Source organism: Pollicipes pollicipes, unplaced genomic scaffold (genome assembly GCF_011947565.3).
Source record: "Pollicipes pollicipes isolate AB1234 unplaced genomic scaffold, Ppol_2.1 Scaffold_4740;HRSCAF=5597_pilon_pilon_pilon, whole genome shotgun sequence".
Classification (NCBI taxonomy): domain Eukaryota; kingdom Metazoa; phylum Arthropoda; class Thecostraca; order Pollicipedomorpha; family Pollicipedidae; genus Pollicipes; species Pollicipes pollicipes.
Genome location: NW_023596545.1, coordinates 23,500,019 through 23,518,308, shown reverse-complemented (window position 1 = coordinate 23,518,308; position 18,290 = coordinate 23,500,019). Strand labels below are relative to the sequence as shown.

Genomic DNA, 18,290 nt, shown 5'->3' with positions numbered 1-18,290 from the left:
TGCCGTGACCCGGATTCGAACCGGGGTTACTGCGGCCACAACGCAGGGTCCTAACCACTATACTATCACGGCCTGTTATAATGCAGACATTAGTGAACTAATTTGCGCATGGTATGGTCACCATGGATGCGTCGTGCGCACACCTCCCACCACGCCAATGTCAGCCACGCCATGGGCATGGGTGAATGAGTGACATCATTATGGATTTGGTCAAGGCAACCAGACAGCTGGTCTGGTTTGCCACTCATTATTTATCCGACAATGTGCAATCGAGTGAAATTGGCACCGCTGATTTGCAAGCATCATCGTCACAAGTTGAAATTACTTTAAAGTGATCGTTGAAAATGTCAGTGTTATGTGATTCTGTACCTTTACCGGTTAAGGACATCTAGCTCCATTTGATGACTTGAAATTTCCTATCGAAAGAGATGTAGATCTAATTAGCACGTTTTGGAAAGAGTGCGTTATATTGGCCTTCTGCGAATAGAATCACACCCAGCTGCTAGAACTGCGGCCGCAACGAAGAGTCTTACTTACCAGACTATCACGGCCTGACACCACACCAACAGTGAGCTAATTCGGACGCGGTCACCGGAATCCGTTGTGGGCACATCATTTATCGCACGCTGGGCCGCCTGCACTACGGTACTGTGTGGAAGAGTGACGTCAGTATCCATTGAACGACGGCTGACATTTAAGGCATCCAATGCTCATCGGGCGTAACAAAGTGACATCAATACCGAGCATTTACAACATCGCCACTTTCGCTTTAAATGCATTTGAACAGATCGGTGCAAACGTTAGGGTTACGCGACTGTTCATCCATCATTTGAAGACACGCGGTTGCATCTCATAAATGCTAGGCTTGTGTCGAGTTCCAAACAGGACAGCCCAGATCAAAATTAGCGCTTGTTTTACTCAACAACAGGAAGTGTGTGTCTTGCGAATCAAGAATGTGCTGATGTTCCGTCCGTTTATGTCGTTTTAAAAACATAACATATATATATATATATATATATATGTATATATATATATATATATATATATAAATGCAAGTGCATGTCTTGCCAACCACACACTGATGGTATTCCAAGGCCCAGTTAATGGCAAAATATACCAAAAACAATGGCAGCCATCGTTTTTCTCACCTGCGTGAAATCATGGCTGTATAGGCGATCCTTTTAACAAGTGAATACAAGAATCCTGGTGACATCACATGGGAGAGCTACATCTCCACCGTGCTGATACCATGCGAGCGACCATGGAGCGACTTTACGGGGCCAGTCGGGGTCGGTGGCCCCAGCAGGACCAGGCGACACCGCAACCGGCACGGCCCTCCATTGACAAAAGGAGCTTTTCGCTGGAAGGCAGTTCGGTGAGAAGACTGCCGTGCTGTGCGCTTCTCACTCGCCCGATCTGTTGTTCCTAGATTTCATGATGTGCGGTAAATGTATAATGGCGTCACTTATCCACCCAGGCCAATGGCGTGGCTTGCTTTGTCGTGGTGACAGGTGTGGCCACGACGAATTCATGTTGACCATACCACTTCAGGACTTGTCCAGTGTCTGCCTCATCACAGGCCGTGATAGTCTAGTGGTTAGGACCCTGCGTTGTGGCCGCAGTAACCCCGGTTCGAATCCGGGTCACGGCATCGGGCGGTTTTGAAGTGGTGTGGCCATTGGGTCCATGACACCGGGCGATGTTTGAGGTGGCAATGCATACAGGCTACCAAACACGTGTTGCTCATTCCAAACCAATGATTATGTCGCTGCTGAGGAACGGCAATGTTTGGGGCGAAAACAAGAATGACCCTGACTAAAGCAAAGACTGGAGGTTGTTTAATAAGGCTCATTGAAACGTGAGCCCAGATGCTTCCAAAAACCTCAACAGCAAGCCTAAAGATAAGAGTAGTACTGATTTTCTTCAGCCGTATTGCATGAGCGAGCGAGGCAAGCAAACGAACGTAGTGATGCAGGCGAGACCGAACGGGAGCCCGTCTGTTTGGCCCCTTGGAATTCGGGAGATATTACCAACTACAAACGTTGAATGAAGCAAAATCTCAACGCACTCGTTTGAAGAATAAGCAGTGCATAAGGCATGCTACAACAAACAGAAGCGATTAGATCATATTTACTACCTCAGAATCCATCTTTGAGTTCGCATTTAATGCTCAAGATGTGAGTTATCCAGGATGTGAGTCCAATGGTCGGCAACCTGTCTGCACGGCCACCTCATGTAGCGCCCGGTGTCATTACCCCGACGGTCACACCACCTCAAAACTGTGGGATGCCGTGACCCGGATTCGAACCGGGGTTACTGCGGCCACAACACAGGGTCCTAACCACTAGACTATCACGGCTTGCGATAATCCAGATGCTGGACTAATTTTGGCGTGGTAAAGACACCATGAATCCGTCGTGGGAGCACCTTTCACCACACCAATGCCAGCCACGCCACTGGCCTGGGTGGATCAGTGACGTCATCATGCATTCAATCAAGCAAAACAGACAGCTAGTCTGATTTGTAATGCGTTATTTGTCCGGCAATGTGTAATCAAGTAGAATTGGTACCGGTTATTTGCGATTACCATCACAAATTAAAAAGAATTCAAAGTGACATCAAAGAAAATAGCGAACACGGTAGCTTAGGAGAGTCTGGCACTGAAGATTGGCACGTGTTTCAAGTAATTTCCAAAAACTTTGAGTCATGTAAAAATCAAACAAAGCAATGGTTTTTGCGGTTGAGCCGTAACAAGCATTAGAGCTAGATAAAAATGCAGGGTGAAATGAGTTACAACTGTATTGTTTTTAGCTACAAAATCCCAGCTATGCACTACACAAGGTGACATCTTAATGCCAGATATGGAAATTAGATGATTTCTTATAGTTTTAGACCAAAGGGTCCAGTAGCATGAAGTTTGCATCATGATTATAGTAAAGTTAACTTTGGTTTAAGTACAACACGCGATCTTAGAAGCACCCAGTTACCAGGGTAAAAAGTCCTCACAAGCAAATTCGACATGCAATAAGATGAACGGCCATGTTGTGAGCATATCTGAAAACATTAAAACTTTGAACGAAATGTAATCCTCTAAATGTAGCACAAATTTGGAAGCTTTCCGATCAATGTTAGGACAGCGTAAGAAGCTAGGATTGATTTTATTTGCAGAATGGCACCATAACGCACCTCTTTCGAATGTCACGACATTAATTTACATCATTTTCGGCACGACATATGACATCCATGACATGAAACTAGAAAACATCAACTGGCAAAGGTACATAATTGCATCACGCTGACGTTTCCGACGATCACTTTGAACTCATTTCAATTAATGATGATGATTTCAAATCAGCGGCACCAATTCTGGTCGACTACATATCGTCGGAGAACTAATGCGTCATACACCGGACTAGCTGTCTGGCTTCCTTGACGAAATGCATATGCATTTGGCCAGGGAAACAAATGTATAATGACGTCACTTATCCATCCAGGCCAATGGCGTGGCTTGCTTTTTCGTGGTGACAGGTGTGGCCACGACGAATTCATGTTGACCATACCACTTCAGAACTAGTCCAGTGTATGCCTCATCACAGGCCGTGATAGTCTAGTGGTTAGGACCCTGCATTGTGGCCGCAGTAACCCCGGTTCGAATCCGGGTCACGGCATCGGGCGGTTTTGAAGTGGTGTGGCCATTGGGTCCATGACACCGGGCGATGTTTGAGGTGGCAATGCATACAGGCTACCAAACACGTGTTGCTCATTCCAAACCAATGATTATGTCGCTGCTGAGGAACGGCAATATTTGGGGCGAAAACAAGAATGACCCTGACTAAAGCAAAGACTGGAGGTTGTTTAATAAGGCTCATTGAAACGTGAGCCCAGGTGCTTCCAAAAACCTCAACAGCAAGCCTAAAGATAAGAGTAGTACTGATTTTCTTCAGCCGTATTGCATGAGTGAGCGAGGCAAGCAAACGAACGTAGTGATGCAGGCGAGACCGAACGGTAGCCCGTCTGTTTGGCCCCTTGGAATTCGGGAGATATTACCAACTGCAAACGTTGAATGAAGCAAAATCTCAACGCAGTCGTTTGAAGAATATGCAATGCAAAAGGCATGTTACAACAAACAGAAGCGATTAGATCATATGTACTACCTTAGAATCCATCTTTGAGTTCACATTTAGTGCTCAAGATGTGAGTTATCCAGGATGTGAGTCCAATGGTCGGCAACCTGTCTGCACAGCCACCTCATGTAGCGCCCGGTGTCATTACCCCGACGGTCACACCACCTCAAAACTGTGGGATGCCGTGACCCGGATTCGAACCGGGGTTACTGCGGCCACAACGCAGGGTCCTAGCCACTAGACTATCACGGCTCGTGATAATGCAGATACTGGACTACTTTGGGCGTGGTAAAGACACCATGAATCCGTCGTGGGAACACCTTTCACCACACCAATGCCAGCCACGCCACTGGCCTGGGTGGATCAGTGACGCCATTATGCATTCGATCAAGGAAAACAGACAGCTAGTCTGATTTGTAATGCGTTATTTCTCCGACGATGTGTAATCAATTAGAATTGGCACCGGTTATTTGCGATTATCATCACAAATTAAAAAGAATTTAAAGTGATATCAAAGAGAATGGCGAACACAGCAGCTTAAGATAGTTTGGCACTGAAGATTGGCACGTGCTTCGAGCAATTTCCAAAAAATTTGAGTCAAGTAAAAATCAAACAAAGCAATGTTGTTTGCGGTTGAGCCGTAGCAAGCATCAGAGCTAGATAGGACTGCTGGGTGAAATGAGTTACAGCTGTACTGGTTTTAGCTACAAAATATCAGCCATGCACCAAACAAGGTGACATTTTAATGCCAGATATGGAAATTGGACAATTTCATGTCGCTTTAGAACAAAGGGTCCAGTAGGAGGAACTTTGCGTCATGATTATAGTAAAGTTAACTTTGGTTGAAGTATAACACGCGATTTTAGAAGCACCCAGTTACCAGGGTGAAAAGTCCTCACAAGCAAATTTGACATGGAATAAGATGAACGGCCATGTTGTGAGCATGCCTGAAAACGTTAAAACTTTGAACGGAATGTAATCCTTTGAATGTAGCACAAATTTGGAAGATTTCCGATCAATTTTAGGACAGTTTAAGAAGCTAGGAGTGATTTTATTTGCAGAACGGCACCATAACGCACCTCTTCCGAATGTCACTATATTAATTTACATCACTTTCGGCATGACATATGACATCCGTCAGATGGAACTAGAAGTCATCAACTGGCAAAGGTACATAATTGCATCACACTGATGTTTCCGACGATCGCTTTGAACTCATTTCAATTGATGATGATGATTTCAACTCAGCGGTACCAATTCTGGTCGACTACATATGGTCGGATAACTAATGCGTCATACACCGGACTAGCTGTCTGGTTTCCTTGACGAAATGCATATGCATTTGGTCAGGGAAACAACTGCATAATGACGTCACTTATCCATCCAGGCCAATGGCGTGGCTAGCTTTGTCGTGGTGACAGGTGTGGCCACGACGGATTCATGTTGACCATATCACTCCAGAACTAGTCCAGTGTCTGCCTCATCACAGGCCGTGATAGTCTAGTGGTTAGGACCCTGCGTTGTGGCCGCAGTAACCCCGGTTCGAATCCGGGTCACGGCATCGCCCAGTTTTGAAGGGGTGTGGCCATTGGGTAAATGACACTGGGCGCTGCTTGAGGTGGCAATGCAGATAAGCTGCTGAACCCGTGTTGTTCATTCTGAACTAATGATTATATCCCTGCTGAGCAACGGCGATATTTGGAGCGAAAACAAGAATAACCCTGACTAAAGCAAATATTGGAGGTTGTTTAATGAGGCTCATCCGAACGTGAGCCCAGATGCTTCCAGAAACCTCAATAGTAAGCATAAAGATAAGACCAGTATCCATTTTCTCAGCCGTAGTGCATGAGCGAGCTGAACTAGCAAACGAACGCGGTGATGCAGGCGAGACCGAACCGGAGCCCGTCTTTTATGAAATGCATATGCATTTGGCCGGCGAGACCGAAGCCCCGTCTTTGTTTGGCCCCTTGGAATTCGGGAGATATCACCAACTGCAAACGTTGAATCAAGCAAAAGCTCAACGCAATCGTGTGGAGAATGTTCAGTGCATAAGGCATGTTAGAAAAAACAGGAGTGATTAGGTGGCATTTACTGCCTTAGAATTCATCTTTGAGTTCACATTCGATGCTTAAGATGTAAGTTATCCAGGAAATGCCGTACCATTTCGTGGAAGAAGTCATCTGACCAGAAAGCCTGCAGTGTGTCAGAGAGAAGCGGCGGATGAATAGGAAAAGGAATTTGTTAATAGAAGATGGTAAATATTGCTGGATAAGCTTTTGATGTACCACACAAGCTGAGAGCTACATAACCCGAGCCACGGCAACGTTCACTTTACAGTAGGGTTGGCTACAGGTGCGTGTTGCTGGATGCTGTATACCATACCAATGCAGGCAGCCCGATGTCGGTGTTGCTGCTTCGGCACCAAGGATAGATGTTTGCTGCTGTGGATAATTCGGCCAAGATTCAAGTGGTTATGAGAAGCAAATATGGAGACTTCCGTGATAAAATCTCCCGGCACGCACTCAAAGACATTTCCAAGAAACATCACCTAAAAAAATCATAAATATCAAAAGAGTAGGATACGGTAGACACTGTGTCAGGAGTATACTGTGCAAGTGCATGTAAGCGGTTTTTACACGGAACAGGGCCAAGCAGTGCGTAAGGTAGGCAAGCTCTACTCCGCTACCGAGGTGAAGGATCCTGGAAAGCCATCTGGACGCCAAGATGTGTCTTTCATTCCCAGAATAGTCTATGAACTTAAGTGATATGGCATGGCACACGGGCGACCTAGATATAATATATCATGCTATAATCAACACAGGTGACCTAGTAAGAATTGACTTTTTATACAACGTGGGGGGGGGGGGGACACTGGTTAAACGATGTTTGTTAAGGCACATTGAAACGTGGGCCAGGGTGCTTCCAAAACCTCAAGGGCATGTCTTAAGATAATCACAGAAACATTCTCTCAGCCGCAGTGCATTAGTGAGCTAAGCGAGAAAAAGAACGTAGTGATACAGACGAGGCCAAATGGGAGCCCGTCTTGTGTCTTTTGGCTGATGAATCTGTGGATTTCTCACCAACTCCAGAACGTTGCATCGACCAAAGGCTCACCACAATCGTTTGGAGAATATGCAGTATCCAAGGTATGCTAGAACGCACAGAAGTAATCAAGTGATATTCGTCACCTTAAAATTCATCCTAAAGTTTATTATATTCGATGTCTAATATGCGAATTATCGCACGAATGCACTTATCATTTTCTGGAAGGAGTTATCTGGCCCGAAAGCCTGCGGTGTATCAAAGAGAAGTGCCGAATGAATAGAAAAGAAAGCGGTACATAGAAGTTGACAAGCATTACTAGGGAGTAATTATATCCCAAGCATCGGAGGTAAACATTAAGATTAATTCCAAGGCGGTAACCATCGCCCAGTCGTTTCTGTCCGTTCTGAAATGCCTTACGCACTGCACATTCTCCCAACGATGGTGTTGAGTTTTTGGTCGATGCAACGTTTTCGAGTCGGTCAGAAATCCCCATATTCCAAAGAGCCAAACAAACAAAACAGGCTCCCATTCGTTCACAGCTGTATCACTACGTTCGTTTCCCCACTTTGCTTGCTCATGCTCTACGGCTGAAGAAAATAAGCACTGTGTTGTCTTCCAAGGCTCCCTGTCCACGCCTTTGTAATCATCTTAACGCATATCTCAATGACCCTCATTAATCCATCTCCAATATTTGTCTCCGTTAGTGTCATACATGTTTCTGCTCCAAATACCGCCAGTCCGCCACATAAATACAATGTTTAGTTTAGAATCAGCTCCACGGACGGCAAACTGTCTGCACTGCCACCGCGTGCAGCACCCGGTGTCATTACCCCGACGGTCACAACACCTCAAAACTGGGTGATGCCGTGACCCGGATTCGAACCGGGGTTACTGCGGCCACAACGCAGGGTCCTAACCACTAGACTATCACGGCTTGTGGTAGTGCAGATGCTGGACTAATTTGCGCGTGGTATAGACACCATGAATCCGTCGTAACCACACCTTTCACCACACCAATGCCAGCCACGCCACCGGCCTGGGTGGATCAGTGACGTCATTATGCATTTGATCAGGGAAAACAGACAGCTAGTCTGATTTGCAATGCGTTATTCATCCGACGATGTGAAATCGAATAGAAATAAAGCCGCTTTTTGCGATTATCATCACAAATTGAAATGAATTCAAAGTGATATCAAAGTGAATAGCGAACACAGAAGATTAGGATAGTTTGGCACTGAAGATTGGCACGTGCTTCAAGCAATTTCCAAAAACTTTGCGTCAAATAAAAATCAAACAAACGCCATGGTGTTTGCGGTTGAACCATGCCAAGCATCAGAGCTAGATAGGAATACTGGGCGAAATGAGTTACAGCTGTACTGGTTTTAACTACAAAATATTAGCCATGCACCAAACAGGGTGACATATTAATGCCAGATTTGAAAATTGGATAATTTCATATCGCTTTAGACCAAAGGGTCCAGTAGGAGGAAGTTTGCGTCATGATTATAGTTAAGCTAGCTTAGGTTTATGTATAACACGCGAGCTTAGAAGCACCAAGTTACCAGGGTAAAAAGTCCTCACAAGCAAATTTGACATGGAATAAGATGAACGGCCATGTTATGAGCATACCTGAAAACGTTAAAACTTTGAATGGAATGTAATCCTTCGAAAGAAGCACAAATTCGGAAGACTGCCGATCAATTTTAGGGCAGCTTAAGCAGCAAGGAGTGATTTTATTTGCAGAACGCCACTATAAGGCACGTCTTCCGAATGTCACTACTTTAATCTACGTCACTTTCGGCATGACATTTGACATCCATCAGTTGGAACTGGAAGTCATCAACTGGCAAAGGTACATAATTGCATCACACTGACGTTTCCAACGATCACTTTGAACTCACTCCAATTAATGATGGTGATTTCAAATCAGCGGTACCAATTCTGATCGATTACATATCGTCGGATAACTAATGCGTCATACACCGGACTAGCTGTCTGGTTTCCTTGATGAAATGCATATGCATTTGGTCAGGGAAACAAATGCATAATGACGTCACTTATCCACCCAGGCCAATGGCGTGGCTTGCTTTTTCGTGGTGACAGGTGTGGCCTCGACGAATTCATGTTGACCATACCACTCCCAAATCAGTCCAGTGTCTGCCTTATCACAGGCCGTGATAGTCTAGTGGTTAGGACCCTGCGTTGTGGCCGCAGTAACCCCGGTTCGAATCCGGGTCACGGCATCACCCAGTTTTGAAGTGGTGTGGCCATTGGGTCCAATGACACCAGGCGCTGCATGAGGTAGCAATGCAGACAGGCTGCCGAAACCGTATTACTCATTCTGAACGAATGATTATATCCCTGCTGAGCAATGGCGATATTTGGAGCGAAAACAACAATGACCGTCACTTAAACAAAGATTGGAGGTTGGTTCATGAGGCTCATTAGAACGTGAACCCAGGTGCTTCCAGAAACCTCAATAGTAAGCATAAAGATAAGACTAGTATCCATTTTCTCAGCCGTAGTGCATGAGAAGTGCTAAACGAGCAAACGAACGCAGTGATGGAGGCCATTGGGTCCACCGAATGGGAGCCCGTCTTTGATGAAATGCATATGCATTTGACCGGCGAGACCGAAGGGGAGCCCATGTTTGTTTGTTTGGTCCCTTGCAATCCGGGAGATCTCACCAACTGCAAACGTTGAATGAAGCAAAAGCTCAACACATTCGTTTGGAAAATATGCAGTATATAAGATGTGCTAAAACAAAGAGAAGTGATTAGGTCTCATTTTCTACCTTAGAATTCATCTTTGAGTTCACATTCGATGCTTAAGATGTGAGTTATCCAGGAAATGCCGTATCATTTCGTGGAAGAAATCATCTGACCAGAAAGCCTGCGGTGTGTCAAGGAGAAGCGGCGGATGAATAGGAAAAGGAATTGGTTTATAAAAGATGGTAAACAATGCTGGCAAGTATTTCAATTACCATACAACCTAAGCGCTACGTAATCCGAGCCACGGCAACGTTCACTTTATGGTAGTGTTGGCTACAGGTGCGTGTTGCTGGATGCTGTATACCATACCAATGCAGGCAGCCCGATGTCGGTGTTGCTGCTTCGGCACCAAGGAAAGATGTTTGCTGCTGTGGATATTTGGGCCAATATTTCATGTGGTGTTGTAATAAGCAAAGATATCAAATTCCGTAATAAAATCTAACGGCACGCGCTTCAAGGCATTTCCAAAACAACATTACTAAAGAAGTCACAAATATCAAAACAGAAGGATACGGTAGGCACTGTATCAGGAGTATACTGTACAAGTAGATGTAGGCGGTTTTACACAGGACATTGTCAGGCACTAATTACGGTAGGTTAACTTTCCTCCGCTACCGAGCTGCATGATCTTGGAAAGCGCTCTGGGCCAAGTTATTTATTTCATTTCCAGAACAGGCTATGAACTTAAGTAATACGGTATGGCACACAGGGCTATAAGCAATACAGCTGGCAAAGCGTGTTTCTGTGTTTTAAACATGCCTTAGCATAAAACGAACCCCTGAAGTTTATGGGGACTTTGAAGTTCTTATGTTGATACCAACTGACTTTATATACAACAGGAGGCACTGGCTGAGCGATGTTTTTTAGGCACATTGAAACGCGGGCCAAAATGCTTCCAAAAACTTCAACGGCATGTCTAAAGATGATCACAGTAACATTCTCTCAGCCGTAGTACATGGGCAAGCTGAGCGAGCAGACGAACGTAGACCAAACGGGAGCCCGTCTTGTTGTTCGTTTTGTTTGTTTTTTTGGTTGTTGGTATCTGGGGATTTCTCACCAGCTCGAGAACGTTGCGTAGACCAAAGGCTCACTACAATCGTTTGGAGAATATGCAGCAAGCAAGGTATGTAAGAATGCAAATAAGTGATCAGGTGATGTTCGTCACCTTAAAATTCATTCTAAATTTTATTACATTCGATGTTTAAGATGTGAGTTATCGCGCAACTGCATTTATCATATTCTGGAAGGAATTATCTGACACGAAAGTCTGCAGTGTATCAGAGAAAAGTGATGAACGAATTGAACAGGAATTGGTATATAGAAGTTAGCAAGCATTACTATGAGCAATCATATCTCAAGCATCGAACGTGAATATTAATTTATTAATTCTAATTAATTCCAAAAAATTCTCACCAATTAATTCCAATTAGTTGGTGTAAATTTAATTAATTACAGGGTGGTACACATGACCCAATGCCTTGTACAATGCCAATGCCAATGTACACATGACCCATGCCTTCCGCGCGTTCTAAAATACCTTACGCACCGCATATTCTCCAGACAACTGTATTGTGTTTTTGGTCGATGCAACGTTTTCGAGTCGGTAGGAAATCCACATTTTCCAGAAAGCCAAACAAACAAAACGGGCTCCCATTCCGTCACAGCTGTATCACTACGTTCGTTTCCTCGCTTTGCTTGCTCATGAACTACGGCTGAAGAAAATAAGCACTGTGCTTGTCCTTCAAGGCTCTCTGTCCACGCCTTTGTAATCATTTTAACGCATATCACAATGACCTCATTAATCGACCTCCAATATTTTCCTCCTTTAGTGTCCTACATGCTTCTGCTCCAAATACCGCCGGCCGCCAGATGAATACAATGCTTAGTTTATTATCAGCCCCACGGTCGGCAACCTGTCTGCACTGCCACCACATGCAGCGCCCGGTGTCATTACCCGACAGTCACACCACTTCAAAACTGTGCGATGCCGTGACCCGGATTCGAACCGGGGTTACTGCGGCCACAACGCAGGGTCCTAACCACTAGACTATCACGGCTTGTGATAATACAGATGCTGGACTACTTTGGGCGTGGTAAAGACACCATGAATCCGTCGTGGGAACACCTTTCACCACACCAATGCAAGCCACGCCACCGGCCTGGGTTGATAAGTGACGTCATTATGCATTCGATCAAGGAAAACAGACAGCTAGTCTGATTTGTAATGCGTTACTTATCTGACGATGTGTAATCGAGTAGGATTGATGCCGCTTTTTTGCATTTGTCATCATAATTTGAAATGAATTCAAAGTGACCGCTGGAAATGTCACCCTTATGCAGTTCTGTACCTTTACCAGTTAAAGACCACCAGTTCCATCTGATGGATGTGATACGTCCACCAAAAGTGAGGTATGTTAAAGTAGCGACATTTTGGAAGAAGTGCGTTATATTGGCTTTCTGCGAGCAAAGTCACCCCAAGTTGCTTAAACTGTTCTGAAATTTATCAAAAGCCTTGGAAGCTGGTGCCTCATTAAGAGTATGCATTTTATTCTTGGCTGTTAATCTGATTTTATGTCAAAGATGCTTACAAATAATTTTTCGTTTGGTGACAGGTTGCTTCTGTGTGATGATTGTGTGCTTTATCTGAACCTGAGTTGATTTAAAGATAACACTGAGGCAAAGCTTCTCCTATAGGACCTTCGGTCAAAGAACGATATAAAGCTGCTCAATTTCCATAACCGGCATTAAAATTAAACCCTATTTGATCCGTGGTTGATATTTTATAGCAAACGTCAGTATAGCTGTCACTCATTTCGCCCAGTATTTCCATCTAGCTCTGATGCTTGGCATGGTTTAGCCAAAAACACACCATTGTTATTGCTTTGTATTTATTGCCCCTGAGCTTTTGGAAGGTGCTTGAGCCACGTGTCAATGTCAAGAGTGACGCCATTGTTCATTAAATGAAGGCGGGCAGACAGACATTTTGGACTTCAGTGCATTGCTCATCGGGTGCAATGTAGTCCTGTCAACACCGAGCATTGACAACGTCGCCACTTCCGCTTGAAATGTATTTAACTCATCACTGCAGACGTCAGGCTTATGCAACTCCACATTTATCATTTGGAGATATACAGCTACTCCTCATGGACGTCAGGCATGTGTCTCACTTAAAGTAGTTACCATCCCTTGATGTTGTTTAAAAATATCGAGTTTTCAACAGGGCGGCCCAGATCAAAATAAACCTAGTTTTACTCAACAACAGCAGCAAGTGTATGTCTTGCGAATCAAGACTGAGGTGATGTTCCGATGCCCATTTAATGGCAAGACATGATAAAGACAATGACAGGCATCAATGTTTTCACATGCGGCAAATCGGGACCGTAAAGAACATCCCTCTTGACACGCAAAAACAAGGATCCTGCCGACACCACCTGGGAGAGCTACATCCCTACTACTCTGATATCATTACGAGCGGCCATGGGGCGCCTTTACGCGGTCAGTTGGACTGAGTGGCCCCAGCAGGACCAGACGATACCGCAAACGTCACAGGCTTTCATTGACTGAAGGGGTCTTTCACTGTAAGGCAATTCCGTGTGAGGATTACCGTGCTGTGTGCTTCTTACTTACCCGACCTGTCGTCCCCAGAGTTCATGGTGTGTGGAAACCTGGCGAATCACGTCATCGTGGAGAAAACGGCGAACTTTCAAGAGCTCAAGGCTACCTTATTACTTGAGATGGAATGCGTCACCGTCGACGAGATCGTCTGGAGGATCGACGGCCGGCAGCAGGGTCAGCTATCACGCGACACGAGTGAGCCCATATGAAGCGATTATCCTCTGTAGCGTCACCATATGACAGATGTGGACTCGCTTATAACTAACGCTGTGGCTCCTCGTGTTTTGTCACTGAATTGGAAGTCGAATACTCCCTTCTTTCATGATTGAGCGTCAAATGCGCTTGCCACTGTCGAGGAAAGCGTGGGATAATCATCATCTGCGTCACGTTACGTTTTCTTCCTGTAAAACCAGCCACCATCGCTTAAAAAAGGCATTTCATAGGTACTTTTGCATTTTGACACTCGGCTTAGATATGAAATCTGAAAGTAATGTTGCACACATCTTTGATGTAACCAAAAAGGTGTTGAGGTGGTTTTCGCACTATGAATTTTTCATCTTTGGCGTCGTCAGCGGTGCATCCTGGTGTATAGAAGTCGACTGGTACCAGGATAAGACCTCCAAACTCGTAATGAACTTCGGAACTTCAGTTTTCCCCAAGACATGTTGAAAACATAGACATATGTTCTGTCAACTTTTTTATCTTATCTCTAGTGTAAGATTTACTGTCCTACTGTACAAGAAACATCTTGGTGCCCAAATCACGCTGGAGCATCCTTCAGCTCGGTAGCGGAGCTCGGTAGCTTACCGTAATCACTGCTTGACGCCGTTCTGTGCAAAAACCGCCAACATCTACTCCAGTAGGATACTCCTGACGCCATGCCCACAGTATCCTACTGGCTTTAGATTAGTAAATTTTCAAGTGATATTTATCGGAAATATCTTGAAGCACGTGTCAGTAGACTTCATCACAGAATGGCTTGTCAAATCTACTTTGGTTTATCATAAAGGCAATTGAAATCTTGACCCAATCATGCACAGCAGCGAACAGCTTTCTTTGGTGCCGAAGCAGCAGCACAAACATCGTGCTGCCTGGATTGGCATGACATTCAGCGGCCGGTAATACACACCTGCAGCCGTCACTACTCTAAAAGCGGGCGTTGCCGTTGCTCGGCTTATGCAGCGCTTAGGTTGCGTGATAACTCAAAACTTAGTCAGCAACGTTTCACAACTTCTACATGCCAACTGTTTTTCTATTCATCTGCCGCTTCTCTCTGACACGCCGCAGGCTTTCTGGTTAGATGATTTCTTCCACGAAATGATAAGTGCACTTGCGGGATAACTCATATTTTAAATATCGAATGTAAACCATAAGATGAATTTTAATGCGGTAAACATGACTCAATCACTTCCGTACGTTTGAACATACCTTATGCACCGCATATTCTCCAAAAGATTGTGTTCAGCTCTTGGCCGATGCAACGTTTTCGAGTCGGTGAGATATCCCCAAATTCCAAGTGGCCAAGCAAACAAGACGGGGTACGTTCGGTCTCGCCTGTATGAATACCTTTGCTTGCTCGCTTCGCTTGCTCATGCACTACCCTGAAGAAATGGGTATTGTGCTTATCTTTAGGCTTGGCGTCACAGTGTTTGGAAGCATCTAGAACCACGCTCCAATGAGCTTCCAAGATCCGCCTCCGTCAGTGGTATACACGTTTTGCCCCAAATATCGCCGGTACGCCGCATGTATACAATGCTTAGTTTAGAATCAGCCCCACGGTTACAACTGCCACCGCATGCAGCGCCCGGTGTCATTAACCCGACGGTCACACTACCTCAAAACTGGGCGATGCCGTGACCCGGATTCGAACCGGGGTTACTGCGGCCACAACGCAGGGTCCTAACCACTAGACTATCACGGCCTGTGATAAGGCAGACACTGGACTAATTTGGGAGTGGTAAAGACACCATGAATCCGTCGTGGCCACACCTGTCACCACGAAAAAGCCAGCCACGCCATTGGCCTAGGTGGATAGGTGACGTCATTATGCATTTACCGCACATCATGAAATCTAGGAACAACAGATCGGGCGAGTGAGAAGCGCACAGCACGGCAGTCTTCTCACCGAACTGCCTTCCAGCGAAAAGCTCCTTTAGTCAATGCAGGGCCGTGCCGGTTGCGGTGTCGCCTGGTCCTGCTGGGGCCGCCGACCCCGACTGGCCCCGTAAAGTCGCTCCCATGTGATGTCACCAGGATTCTTGCTATGTGTCGAAAAGGATCTTCCATACAGTCACGATTTGACGCATGTGAGAAAAATGGTGGCTGCCATTGCTTTAATATGCTTGACCATTAAACGGGCATTGGAATACCACCATCACTGTATCAATTGGCAAGACAAACGCTTGTTTTTGAGTAAAACAACGGCTAACTTTGACCTGGGCTGCCCTGTTTGAAACTCGGTATTTATAAACGACATGAAGGGGTGCTAACCACTTGAAGCAATACACATTCCTACTATATATGAGATGCAACTGCGTGTCTTCTAATGATAACTGAAGGGTCGCGAAACCCTGACGTTTGCAGTGATCGGTTCCAATGCATTTAAAGCGAAAGTGGCGATGTTGTAAATGCTCGGTACTAATGACACTTCATTACGCGCGATGAGCATTGGAGATCTAAAATGTCTGTCTGGGCGTCCGTGTTCAATGGATAATGACGTCACTTTTGCACACAGTACCTTAGTGCAGCTGACCTAAGGTGCCACAAAGGGTGTGCCAACAACGGATTCGGGGTCACCACGTCCGAACTACCTTACTATTGGTGCCGTGTCAGGCCTTGTTAGTCCAGTGGTTAGGAACCTGCGTTTTGGCCGCAGTAACCCCGGTTCGAATCTGGGTCACGGCATCGCACAGTTCTAACATGGTGTGGACGACGGTTGGCAACGCCGGTCCCTCTTTACGGTGGCAATGGTCTCTGAACTCTCTGACTCTGAGCCAAGGAGATTTAACTTACTTCAGGTTAGGAAGATTTTGGGTCAATATTAAGGAAAACCATAGTGAAGACAGATGTTTGGAATAGTTTGGTAGTAAAGATTGGCACGTGCTTCAAGCAAGTCCCATAAACTTTGAATGGAATGTGTTGCTCTGAATGTAGCACAAAGTCGGAAGATTGCCGATCAATTTTAGGACAGCTTAAGCAGCTGGGGGTGACTTGATTTGCAGAACGCCACTATAACTGACCTCATCCGAATGCCGATACCTTAATCTACATCACCTTCGGCATGATGTATGACATCCATCAGATGGAACTGGAAGTCATCAACTGGCAAAGGTACATAATTGCATCACACTGACGTTCTCAACGATCACTTTAAACTCACTCCAATTAATAATGATGATTTCAACCCAGCGGCACCAATTCTGATCGATTACACATCGTCGGATAACTAATGCGTCATACACCGGACTAGCTGTCTGGTTTCCTTGATGAAATGCATATGCATTTGACCAAGGAAACAAATGCATAATGACGTCACTTATCCACCCAGGCCGGTGGCGTGGCTGGCTTTGTCGTGGTGACAGGTGTGGCCACGACGAATTCATGTTGACCATACCACTTCAGAACTTGTCCAGTATCTGCCTTATCACAAGACATGATACTCTAGTGGTTAGGACCCTGCGTCGTTGCCGCAGTAACCCCGGTTCGAATCTGGGTCACGGCATCGCACAGTTTTGAACTGGTGTGACCATTGGGTCAATGACCCCCGCCTGCTGCACGCGGTGGCAATGCAGACAGGCTGCAGACCCCGTGTTGCTCATTCTGAACTAATGATTGAACTGAACTACTGAGCACCAGCGATATTTGGGGCGAAAACAGGAATAACACTGACTAAAGCAAAGATTCAAGGCTGCTTAATGAGGCTTATTAGAACGTGAGCCCCGATGCTTCCAAAAACCGCAACAGCAAGCCTAAAGATATGAGCAGTGCCGATTTTCTTTATCCGTAGTGAATGAGCGAGCTAAGCGAGCAAACAAGCGTAGTCCTGCAGGCGAGACCGAAGAGGAGCCCGTCTTTATTTGTTTGGCCCCTTGGAATTCGGGAGATCTCACCAACTGCACACGTTGAATAAAGCAAAAGCTCAACGCAATCGTTTGGAGAGTATGCAGTGCATAAGGCATGTTAGAACACACGGAAGTGATTAGGTCATATTTACTACCTTAGAATTCATCTTCGAGTTCACATTCGATGCTTAAGATGTGAGTTATCCAGGAAATGCCGTACCATTTTGTAGAAGAAATCATCTGACCAGAAAGCCTGCGGTGTGTCAAAGAGAAGCGGCGGATGAATAGGAAAAGGAATTTGTTAATAGAAGATGGTAAATATTGCTGGATAAGCTTTTGATGTACCACACAAGATGAGAGCTACATAACCCGAGCCACGGCAACGTTCACTTTACAGTAGGGTTGGCTACAAGTGTGTGTTGTCGGGCGCTGTATACCATACCAATGCAGGCAGCCCGATGTCGGTGTTGCTGCTTCGGCACCAAAGAAAGATGTTTACTGCTGTGGATAATTTGGCCAAAATTTCAAGTGGCGTTATAATAAGCAAATATCGAGAATTCCATGATAAAATTTAACGGCACGCGCTTCAACACATGTCCCAAAAACGCCACTTAAAAATTCACAAATATCAAAACTGTACGATACGGTAGGCACTGTAACAGGGGTATACTGTC

General features: G+C 45.3%; 10 non-coding genes across 10 annotated transcripts; 4 read left to right on the top strand and 6 right to left on the bottom strand.

The window, feature by feature from the left end:
* TRNAH-GUG (transfer RNA histidin (anticodon GUG)) lies at positions 1-72 on the bottom strand. Its single transcript has one exon. It is a non-coding gene; the product is annotated as a tRNA-His (tRNA).
* A 1,507-nt stretch (positions 73-1,579) lies between these two features.
* Positions 1,580-1,651, top strand: TRNAH-GUG (transfer RNA histidin (anticodon GUG)). The gene has a single exon. It is a non-coding gene; the product is annotated as a tRNA-His (tRNA).
* Positions 1,652-2,287: 636 nt separating this feature from the next.
* On the bottom strand, positions 2,288-2,359 carry TRNAH-GUG (transfer RNA histidin (anticodon GUG)). Its single transcript has one exon. It is a non-coding gene; the product is annotated as a tRNA-His (tRNA).
* Positions 2,360-3,596: 1,237 nt separating this feature from the next.
* TRNAH-GUG (transfer RNA histidin (anticodon GUG)) lies at positions 3,597-3,668 on the top strand. Its single transcript has one exon. It is a non-coding gene; the product is annotated as a tRNA-His (tRNA).
* Positions 3,669-4,304: 636 nt separating this feature from the next.
* On the bottom strand, positions 4,305-4,376 carry TRNAH-GUG (transfer RNA histidin (anticodon GUG)). The gene has a single exon. It is a non-coding gene; the product is annotated as a tRNA-His (tRNA).
* A 1,237-nt stretch (positions 4,377-5,613) lies between these two features.
* On the top strand, positions 5,614-5,685 carry TRNAH-GUG (transfer RNA histidin (anticodon GUG)). The gene has a single exon. It is a non-coding gene; the product is annotated as a tRNA-His (tRNA).
* A 2,346-nt stretch (positions 5,686-8,031) lies between these two features.
* Positions 8,032-8,103, bottom strand: TRNAH-GUG (transfer RNA histidin (anticodon GUG)). The gene has a single exon. It is a non-coding gene; the product is annotated as a tRNA-His (tRNA).
* Positions 8,104-9,340: 1,237 nt separating this feature from the next.
* TRNAH-GUG (transfer RNA histidin (anticodon GUG)) lies at positions 9,341-9,412 on the top strand. The gene has a single exon. It is a non-coding gene; the product is annotated as a tRNA-His (tRNA).
* Positions 9,413-11,925: 2,513 nt separating this feature from the next.
* Positions 11,926-11,997, bottom strand: TRNAH-GUG (transfer RNA histidin (anticodon GUG)). The gene has a single exon. It is a non-coding gene; the product is annotated as a tRNA-His (tRNA).
* A 3,407-nt stretch (positions 11,998-15,404) lies between these two features.
* TRNAH-GUG (transfer RNA histidin (anticodon GUG)) lies at positions 15,405-15,476 on the bottom strand. Its single transcript has one exon. It is a non-coding gene; the product is annotated as a tRNA-His (tRNA).
* Positions 15,477-18,290: the final 2,814 nt, after the last annotated feature.